General features: G+C 45.7%; 1 non-coding gene across 1 annotated transcript; it reads right to left on the bottom strand.

Annotated features, from left to right (window-relative positions):
- Positions 1-971: 971 nt before the first annotated feature.
- trnad-guc (transfer RNA aspartic acid (anticodon GUC)) lies at positions 972-1,043 on the bottom strand. The gene has a single exon. It is a non-coding gene; the product is annotated as a tRNA-Asp (tRNA).
- Positions 1,044-9,989: the final 8,946 nt, after the last annotated feature.

The raw sequence follows: 9,989 nt of genomic DNA, 5'->3' as shown, positions 1-9,989 counted from the left end.
AATAAAACCGCAGGCTTTCACATCGAGTGCACCCCAATAACGTTTCATTGAAATGTCCATGTTATGTACGCCGGGCACTGATGGATGCAGGCCTAGCGATCTCTATAACAATGCCAAGCAAAGAATGTCACTGATTTACCAAAGCGGTCAGTTTTCGGGGATCCTGCGGCAGCTGGGAGAAGAAGAATCGGGCAGGTTTCAGAATCGGCGAGCGCTCGGATAAAAGGCACCGATTTCCCAGCCGCGCTTTTCTTTTCGGAACCAGCAGAAGTGCCCTCCGCACCATCCTCGGCGCTAGGACACGCCGGCCACTTTATTACCCTAAAACAGGGAGCATACACCGATCTTCAAAGCCAAACTTACCTTGCCGATTTTCGCTTAACTGCTTCTCAAACTCATCGAAATTGGACATTTTTCAGTCCGTACTAAAGACGTATTGCAAAATAAGCAGAGGTCCAACAGTAGGCCTTTGAATGGGCTACAGGCTGCATTGGGTTCTGCTGCTTTTTCTTCCGAGTCGCCTGCCCCTCCTCCCCCGAAGTCATCGGCTCTTCCTCGGTTGTATCACACACAGGTTCGGAAACATTCGATGCGCATTACCGTCCCCTCCTGCACTGGAGGGTTAAGGACAACGTGATTATATCGAACCAAAATTGAAATGTGCAAGTTGACTTTCCTAGTTATACGTCTTCATTTTTATTCTGGGTTTAACAACCATGAGTTTATGACGTATTTTACATGATTAGTTGGCGACTGGACCTTATTGTTTATATCTCTTATTAAGGATCCATCCATCCATACATCAATTATCAAAACCACACACTTACAATCCGAGTCTAGTTTCATATGCTGCGCTGCTGAGCGACCCGCAGAATATTATGCATGAGTACAAGTCACAAGCCCCGTTTCCACTAACACGGGGCCGGTTCTAGCTTGGTGCCTTTTGAGACCGAGGCAAAAAGATGCAGACTCTCCCCGTCGGGGAATCGAACCCCGGTCTCCCGCGTGACAGGCGGGGATACTCACCACTATACTAACGAGGAGATGTACGCGCACTACTTTTACATCTTCAAGATAAACAGCGGATGACTACTAACATTTGCGAGTAATCAATGACTGAGCTTCATGTCATGACCATGGTGCTCAAGAGAAGAAAAAATACATAATGTACGTCCACTGATACCAGAACAACCATATAGCTTTATACTAAGACGATGATTAAACGGAAAATTCCTTTACAAAACACTGCCACAAAATCATAGTTTCGCAATATTACATCGTGCAACGGGACACAGTGTAAGTACGTGAAGTCGGTAATTAAATCAAGAAAAAAAAGTGAGAGGAAAAGAATACTTTTCTATTATCATATTTTTCTAACTGGCCAAACTGAGTCATATTTTGATTATACACACTAACAGAAAAACAGTGCAAATCTCCGGTAGTCCGTTTCACTTGCGCTCCGCTATGGGGCAGTAACAAGCAGAGCTTAAGTGTGGAAGGAAAAAAAAAACACAGGACAGCATCAATCCCAACTTCACAAACGCCGGAGATCGAGATGCTGTAAGCATGACAATTAACATCTTTATCCAAGGGAACAGCTGCAAGACACAGATGCCGCGCCTAACAAAGGTAGGATCGATTCCGAAGTTCAGGCATTTACAGACGCGGACTCTTCTGGAGTTGATTTTTTTCGGGAGATACGCATCAACTTCAAAAGTATGAACCGCATTATATCTATATCTGTTATGACGTTGTAGCTATTGATACTGATGCATCACAAAAATAATTTAAATGTTTTTTCATTCTGACATATGTTCGTTCGGACGAGGATTTTATTATATGAGATAAGTTTTAAATGAAAACTTTTTTTAATCTATATGATTAATTCTCGAATCTAAGCCAGACTTCACATAAATCATTCATTCATAAATATAATGGAACATACAACATCCAGGTATCCATGAAATTTATGATCAGGCTATACGTTTGTGATAACAACAAAACAACACAACATGTATATTTACAATATATGGGCCTATTGTTTAATATTGCCTCCAAATTATAGCCAGACAATAACGCAATAGGCCGACATCAAACTATTTTCATGTAAAACAAAAGTGCTGGCAGTTTGCTTGTGCTTACAGACCCCGCCTTGAGCCCATCCAGAAAGATCCCAAAAATAACCGACAAGCAAAGGTTGTAACAATCTGAGCATGTTTAGTTTAATGTAATCAGGAGCCGAATTAATAACGCGAATAAATGATCAAACCGAAAGTCTGTAGTCGGGAATATCCGATAACGTCTTTGACGTGCAGTTAAGATAGTCAGAGGAAAAACCTTGTAGTTTACTTATATATATGCCTAAATATATGAGTGTGTCTCTCCGGTGATTTAATGATGAATATAACGATTACATATCAAATCACACATTAAGCAATTATTATATTACTAGGTTGAACGTTTTCACTATGTCTGTCGTCACCTTGATTTCACGATTTTGACTATTCTTCTTATCCCAGATTGAACAAGTCATTGTGGCGATGCAAGATCCCGACATGGGGATAAAGATGAAGAATCAAAGACTGTTAATCACAGTGATTCCACATGCGATGACAGGTGCACGATACATATTTTACTTTTTAAAAATAATTTTTCGTGCCGCCCGGGTTGTCTTACACCCGGCCGTGCAGTGTCCCGGGGGCCGGGTCCTAATGGTCATTTAAGCCCTTCACAGGAAAGCCCATACATCGGCGGTCTTCGGGAATCCTGTGCATTAAGACTGTCATCGATCTCCTTGCGCTCATATTTATTTATGTAATTTATTTATCGAGTTCAGCGTTTTTGATTTATGACGGCTTAATGCATTTCTCGACTCTAACTAGATGCCTTCCTCGCTATGCCTTCCCAGGAAATGATATCGTGGAGTGGCTAATTCAGAAGTACTCCATCATGGAAGAAGGTAGGGCCGAGAAGTATGTAGGGAAGCGTTACCTGGTGCTCTTATGTGAGGTTAATCGATTGTTTTTTTCCCTTCGTGACGACGATGGCGCCCCTGCTGGCGAAAGACGTCATCAGGTTTTTTTTTTTTTGTAATAAAATAACAGAAATAAACGAGTCTTTTGAATAATAAATACAAATGAAGTAATAGAATTTGTCATCCATACAACAGATTAGCCTAGCTGCATTTATGTGTAAGCATATGCAATTCACGTGTCTGACAGAAGCATGTTCTGTTCCATTGATATTGCTGAGCCTGTGAATTAATAAATGTCAGAATTGAGCTTGTCCATAACATAGACACCCCATTCGCCTGAAGCTTTTGGGATTTTCTTCCCCTGGCGTCAATTTATCTGCTGAATTATTTATCTTTCTGCTGAGAGGCTATTAGTACAAATAATCTGTAGGCCAGTCCCGAGTCGCGCCGCTACGCATGCTGAGCTGTACGGTTTGATAGTCCCGATGCAAACTTCGCTGATAGCCAGAGGCAGTCAGTCATGCCTGGAGAAATATCGCTATCCGTCTCCCTCATTATGCACTTCTGCAAGACGCTGTTGTCCTGAATTCCCGGGCGATGCAGATGAGGTTTTAAATAGCAAGGGAGCAGATTTCCCTGATTTACAGCCCAGATTGGAAAAGAAGTCGGAATGGAAAGGAGGGGACTTTTAGGCAGTAGATGGCAGATGCATTAACAGACTTGAATGGGCAAAAAACCTGTTGCCCCGGTAAGCAGTTACCCCTCCCTGTAAACACTAGGCTTCCCCCTAGCAGCGCTGTTGCTGCGCCGGTCTGAAACCCCCGGGAGCGCCTGACTGCCAATGGCCGCGGAGGCAGCCGGAAAGTGGAAAGTCCCAATTACTCGTAATTAATTATAGTTCCGATGAGGAATGCACCATCCCCGCGGCTTATTCTGTGCACCATGTCAACGTTTTTTCCAGTTACTTGCTATACCGTAAAATAAAATATAATATGCCTACTCAGTTTCTAGTTATCGTGTGTTCTACTGTATTCCACTGACAAAAATTTAGAGAATTACTATGCCTAAATCTGGGCTACGAGTAGTGGATTTGTTTGAGCTTTGAGTAGTTTACGTGGAAATGAGTGACCACTTTGTGTGTTTTCAGAGGCACTTCATGTGGGGAATCTGATCGTGAAGCACGGCTACATTTACCCCCTAAAGGACCCCAGGACGCTCGTCCTGCGGCCCGACGAGACGCCGTATCGCTTCCAGGTAACCTAAAACCACGGTTTCTTCAGATGGAGGGCAGCGCGAGAGGGTGGTGGCCATGTGGGGGGGCACGCATATCGAAACTATTCGTTGGAGAGACTGCGGAATTACCGTGTAGGACAGTATTTCTCAATCTGGTCCGGGCTCCAGAGCTGAGAGGGTGCAAAAACGTAGACTGTCTGGTAGGGAGCTGGGAGGGAGCAAAAACGTGGATCATCTGTGTGTCGCCGAGGACCGGATTGGGAAACACTGATGTATGAGAACCAATGCCAGTTAAAGTAGCAAAATGCCTTCCACCCGCCTTGTCCCTGACATGTTAAATCACAAAGCACCTTTGTCACGCTGCTTCTGAATAGTTTCAAATGACAGCATCTCCTTTTTGCTAGACTCCGTACTTCTGGAGCTCTCAGCAGTGGCCAGCCTCCGAGCTAGATTACGGTGATTACCAATTATTAATCATGTGCTCGCCTATTACATCATTACTTCCCTTTACTAGAATAATAGAAAAACACAGTTTCTTGCCATGTCTTTCTTTTGCTCTTCTAAAGCGATTTATTTGACTAAGAAGAATATCAGAAAGCAAGGGCAGCTGATAGACTATGAAAAGGTAAGAGAAAATTTTTATTTATGTACATTTCAATGCTATTCTTATTCGCTGGTCTGAAGCATTGCTTGATGAGATCATGTGATAGCTGAATGCTCATGGGAGTTTTACTTACACAAAATATTATGAGGGTAGAAGGAAAAATGATTGGTTCAGAGAGATAACCAATTAGATTGTACATGAGGTGGATCCGAGCAACTAGAGGAGGCAGGAGCAACCAATCAGATGTCTTGGTCCTGCCTCCTCTGCAATCTGATTGGTTATCTATCCGAACCAATCATTTTCCTTCTGCCCTCAGAACATTTTTGTGTAAGAAAACCTCCCACCAATTATGCACATAGTAGGATCGCACATAGACATCCACCAACTTGCCGCCATGTTGCGTCAGGGTCAACGCATTTTAGGTTCTCATCAGTAAGAGGGTTTGTGAATCCGACACTGCCAGCTGATATCCTGGGAGGGGTTCGGCCTGTGAGTCATAACGTGAACCCATGCAGCAACGCAGCCAGCCGTGCGACCTGGCAATGTCGCATTTAAACATCGTCTCCGCAGGACAGCTACAACATGTTGCACAAACGGATCAACCACACCTGGGACTTCGTGGTGATGCAGGCGAAGGAGCAGCTCAGGTAAACCCCACCCCAGCCCGGGAATACTGTCGCATCGAGCTATGAAATCAATTTCATAAATGCACACAAGGGGACAGATGAGAATGGATGAATAAATCTCGTATTAAGAGGATGATGATGTTACCTAAATTAAAAAGTAACATGGTGTGTGGTCATAATTTCCCTCCTATCTGTTAAATCAGACCTCAGCCTAAACACTAGAGTCGGAAATCCATTTCTAAGTGAAAAAGGAAACAGAAAAATGAAAACCCTACCTTGCAGTTCAGTGATTACCGCTATATGCTAATTACCCAGTATGCTTTCTGACTCTCCATCGACTGCTCTGCTCCTACCAGGGCAGCCAAACAGAGGCGCAAGGCGGACCGCATCATGCTGGAATGTCAGGAACAGGCCTACTGGCTCGTCAACAGACCGCCAGTAAGCACCTCCCCCGAAACCCCTGACTCCCTACATCTGCCCCGGCGAAAACCCAGTATGCTGTGATTAGAGTAAAGCACACACTGGGTAAACCTGAACTCAATGCACCTTGGCAGCTCGAATATCGCCTCAGGCTGGGGGCGATTCTAGGATTTTTTTGAGGTTGTGGGGCAGAGTGGTGGCTCTGGGCCTAGGGATCTGTGCAAGCAAGTGGAAGGTTGTTGGTTCAAATCCTGTGAATGCCCAGAGTGATTCTACTCCGTTGGGCCTTTCAGCAAGGGCCTTAACCTGCAATTGCTTTGTCCTGGGTATGACATTAATCTACATGCAGGCCTGTTAGGAGATCCTTCAACTTACAGGGGAAACTTGGCAGGATTGGCAGGAAGGCATAGGCAGGGTCCCATTCCCCCACAGAGAGCTGGGGGGTTGTGCAGTTCTCTCCCACGACAACGGGTTTGTTCAATGAAGGAAGGCAAAGGAAACATCTGTAAGGACATATGGAACATTTCCGGTATAATTTTCGATCTCCGTCATCTCCAGAGCATTGAGCTCAGCAAAATTCACGGGGGGGGGGGGGGGGGGGGAGTTTTATCTTCGTTAAGTAAGACACACAGAGTGTCTCCATGCATACTTTGTGGGGGAGGAATATATCACTTCAGGCCTGATAACCCACTACTGCTTCAGTGTGATCATGAAATATTTACTTAGCTGGGAAGAAGCCTATGTTCTGTGGGACGAGAGCTTTCAGAAGACAGACAGGACAGCAGGCTGCGGGAATGAGCAACTGCACCCTCGCTGAGTGTAATTTGGAGTTCATGAATAACACAGGAGAGTGGAGAATGAAAGTGTGGGACAGGAGCAGAGTGTGGTGTGTATCTGGCTTAATCCCGGCCGTCACTAGGGCCCCTTTCTGCTGGGTGCGCAGCATCTCTCAGGGCTAATAAGCATCAGCGTTTATGTGGGCCATTATCCCCATCCGGGGCGGCATCAGGAGGTGGGAATGGCAGCCACGCAGCTGCGGATCACATCCTAAATTCAGCTTATTTTGCAGATGTACCTTTTATTGAGACTAGAGCAGTTGGGGGTTTAGGGACTTCTCTCAGGGGTCCAGTGGTGATGTCACTCTGCTGACTGTGGGATTTAAACCGGCAACCTTCCAGTCATAGGCGGCGACTGCCAACCCGCTCAGCCACACACCACCTTCATTGATGAAACCCACCGTTTTGACGCCAATTAGACGGAAACACAGTTGAGCCAAAAACCACGCAGCGTAGGGCCCCCCAGTCAGGTGCTGCTCGTGTTTAAAAGGCAGGGACGCTCTGCACTCTGGTACGGCCAGGTGGACGGGGGAAGCTGGGGGGGGGGGGGGGATTAAAACCAGCAAATGACAAAATGGCCGCTTCCTGCCTCCTTTCTCTTTGCCCGAGAAACACGAGACGCATCGCTAAGACTGGTGATGCTTGGATCTGGGAGAGAGGAGTGCGAAGGGACTGGGAGACGGCCTGAAGCTAAAATGCAGACATGCTGTGTTTGCGTCTCCCCCCCCCACCACCCCCCCACTTGTTGGGCCTTTTAAACGAGCTGGAAGAGGATCCCACCTCCGGAATACCGGATCCATTATCTGACCTCTATTCCTGCGGCTCAGGCTTAATGCTGCATGTTAGCGGAGAGATAATGGATGTAATTGCAAATAGCAGCGTAATAATTTGCCAAATAGTCTCTCTGCTGTTAAGTCCTGAGCTGATCTGAAGCACTTTAATTGGGATTTAAGGAAACCATGTTAAATCAGATTGCATTCAGTATCGACATTTGGTTAGTTTATTCTGTAAAGCAGGGTACCCCAGTCCTGATCATGGATACTGTGTCACCGACTGGCCCTCCAGGACCGAATGGTCCTTTTGGAAAGCTGTCACACTGTCCCCTACTGGGCAGTGTCGCCATGGGCTGTACCCAGTGGCATCATGGGAAATGTGACCAGTAGTGCTAAGGGGTATTAATGCAGCTTTAGACCGGCGTCAGTCTGCTTGAGAGAAACGAGCTCACTCTTCATCTGAAGTTCAGCTAAGGATTTCTCACCCTCTGATTTTCTGCAGCCGGGAACATTCAGCGTTCAAGAACAAGGCCCTGAGCGAAGGAACCGGCACAACTCCCGAGTCCAGCTGGTCTGAGCTTTTTATTAAGCATATACATTTTTTCCGTAATGCCAGTACCTGCTGTTTATCGCCTCTGTCAGTCACAGGACCGGATCCGGGCAAACAAGAGAGCCGCTCGGGGCCTAGATAAGATCAAAGTCATGAAGAAAAAATATGTATATTAATATCTATATATATATGGCAGCTATAGGCAGAATAGGCTGTTGCCTTGGGCCCCCAAATTACCCAAGGAAGTGAAGTGATAATCAGTGTTTTTGGTGGGAGGGCATCCGAGGGAAGCTCGTGTGTGAGTGTGACAGCACTTCGTTGTGCTCATCTTTCTGTCTCACTTCTTCCTCACTTCCTGCTCTCGTTTTCCATGCTAACGTAAGTACGTCAGCAGTCCCACAATACATACTCGTAATAGTGCTATATTATTCATGGTTTCTAGACTGGATGTCTGCTTAGTAAAGCCAGGAGCTGAGTGTGAGCAGAATTCCTACTGTCTGATTCCTTGCATGTGATTCGCTCGTGGGAGTTTTACCCTCACAAAAATGTTCTGAGGGCAGAAGGAAAAATGATTGGTTCAGAGAGATAACCAATTAGATTGTAGAGGAGGTGGGTCTAAGGAACTAGAGGAGGCAGGAACAAGACATCTGATTGGTTGACCCCCCCCCCTCCTCTAGTTGCCTGTATCCACCACTTCTACAGTCTGATTGGTTATCTCTCTGAACCAATGAACCTTGTGCCCTCAGAACATTTTTGCGCAAGTAAAACTCCCATAAACATGTGGCTTATATCATGTTTAGAGACGGTTTTGTTTCTTCCTTCTTTACAGAACAGAACGCGGACTACTACAAAAGAGAGGTAAGCCTGAAAGAATTTAGAGTGAACCTATTTCAGCTGATGGGATGGTTGCCAAGAACAACCAAAGAGGGTGATTAAGTGGGCTCTTAAGAATGCTGTCATAAGAAAATTGCTTCGGAAGGATCTACATCTGTGTTGTCGTTTTCTTTTGTTGGCTCTCAGATATTGACAAATTCTGTTTAAAGGTACAACAGCATGGCTCTTATCAGGGATTGGATGTGTTTTTTCTGACTCTTATATTCCCCGTGTGATTTTTCATGGCTCCCGACACCAGATTGAACACATCAGGAAATCCCTGGGCCGCTCGAGGGTCAAGTCCTCCATCTGCCTGGAAAGGTTGGATAACAGCCTCCCCCACCTACCCCCCCCCAACACCTGTGATTCAGCCTCAGTCCCAGCATAGCTGGGGGACCACTGGTTCGACACCAGTCCACATTAGTCCCTAACTGGGGGATATCTCTGGGTATTCTGTATACTGTGCCTCTGATTGGTGGGGGGGGGGATCTATTTCATGTTAATTCTGACAAAAATGCTGGGGACTGCTCTTTGTGAAAATCTAACCTCGTTATTTCGTTCTTTCGTCCATCTGCCCATCCATCTTTCACCATAAATCTCAGAGTCACACATATCCTGGATTAATGATGCCTAACTAATATTGAAACCGGTTGACTATTAAACTGAATTGAACTGTATTTAACTGCAAATAATTACTTAATATTGATCAGAAGGTCGCCGGTTCAAGCCTGGCTTCAGCACACTTGTGGGTCCTTGAACAAGGCCCTTAACCCCCAGGTTCCTGGGAGCCTCTACGGGCAGCTGCCCTTTGCTACCAAGCTTTCTCTCACCTATGGAGAGCAAGATGGAGGAGATGAAAAGAGAATTTCCTTATAGGGTTCAATGACGTATAATCATTTCGTCACCATTTCGAGCTCCAGTTTGCTGGAATATGCCAGCATTGAACCTGAATATTTGATGACTTGCAAGGATTATAGAAAGTAGGACTAAAACTGGGAATGGCTGGTCTTCTGTGTTCAGCTTCCTTAAGTTCAGCGAGCAGTACCTGAACCATGACCCCATGATGCAAGGCTGCCCCCCCAGCAACCCCTGGATAACAG

The sequence above is a fragment of the Brienomyrus brachyistius genome, unplaced genomic scaffold (genome assembly GCF_023856365.1).
Source record: "Brienomyrus brachyistius isolate T26 unplaced genomic scaffold, BBRACH_0.4 scaffold111, whole genome shotgun sequence".
NCBI lineage: Eukaryota > Metazoa > Chordata > Actinopteri > Osteoglossiformes > Mormyridae > Brienomyrus > Brienomyrus brachyistius.
Note: the sequence above shows the minus strand (reverse complement) of the source record. Positions and strands in the feature narration are given on the sequence as shown.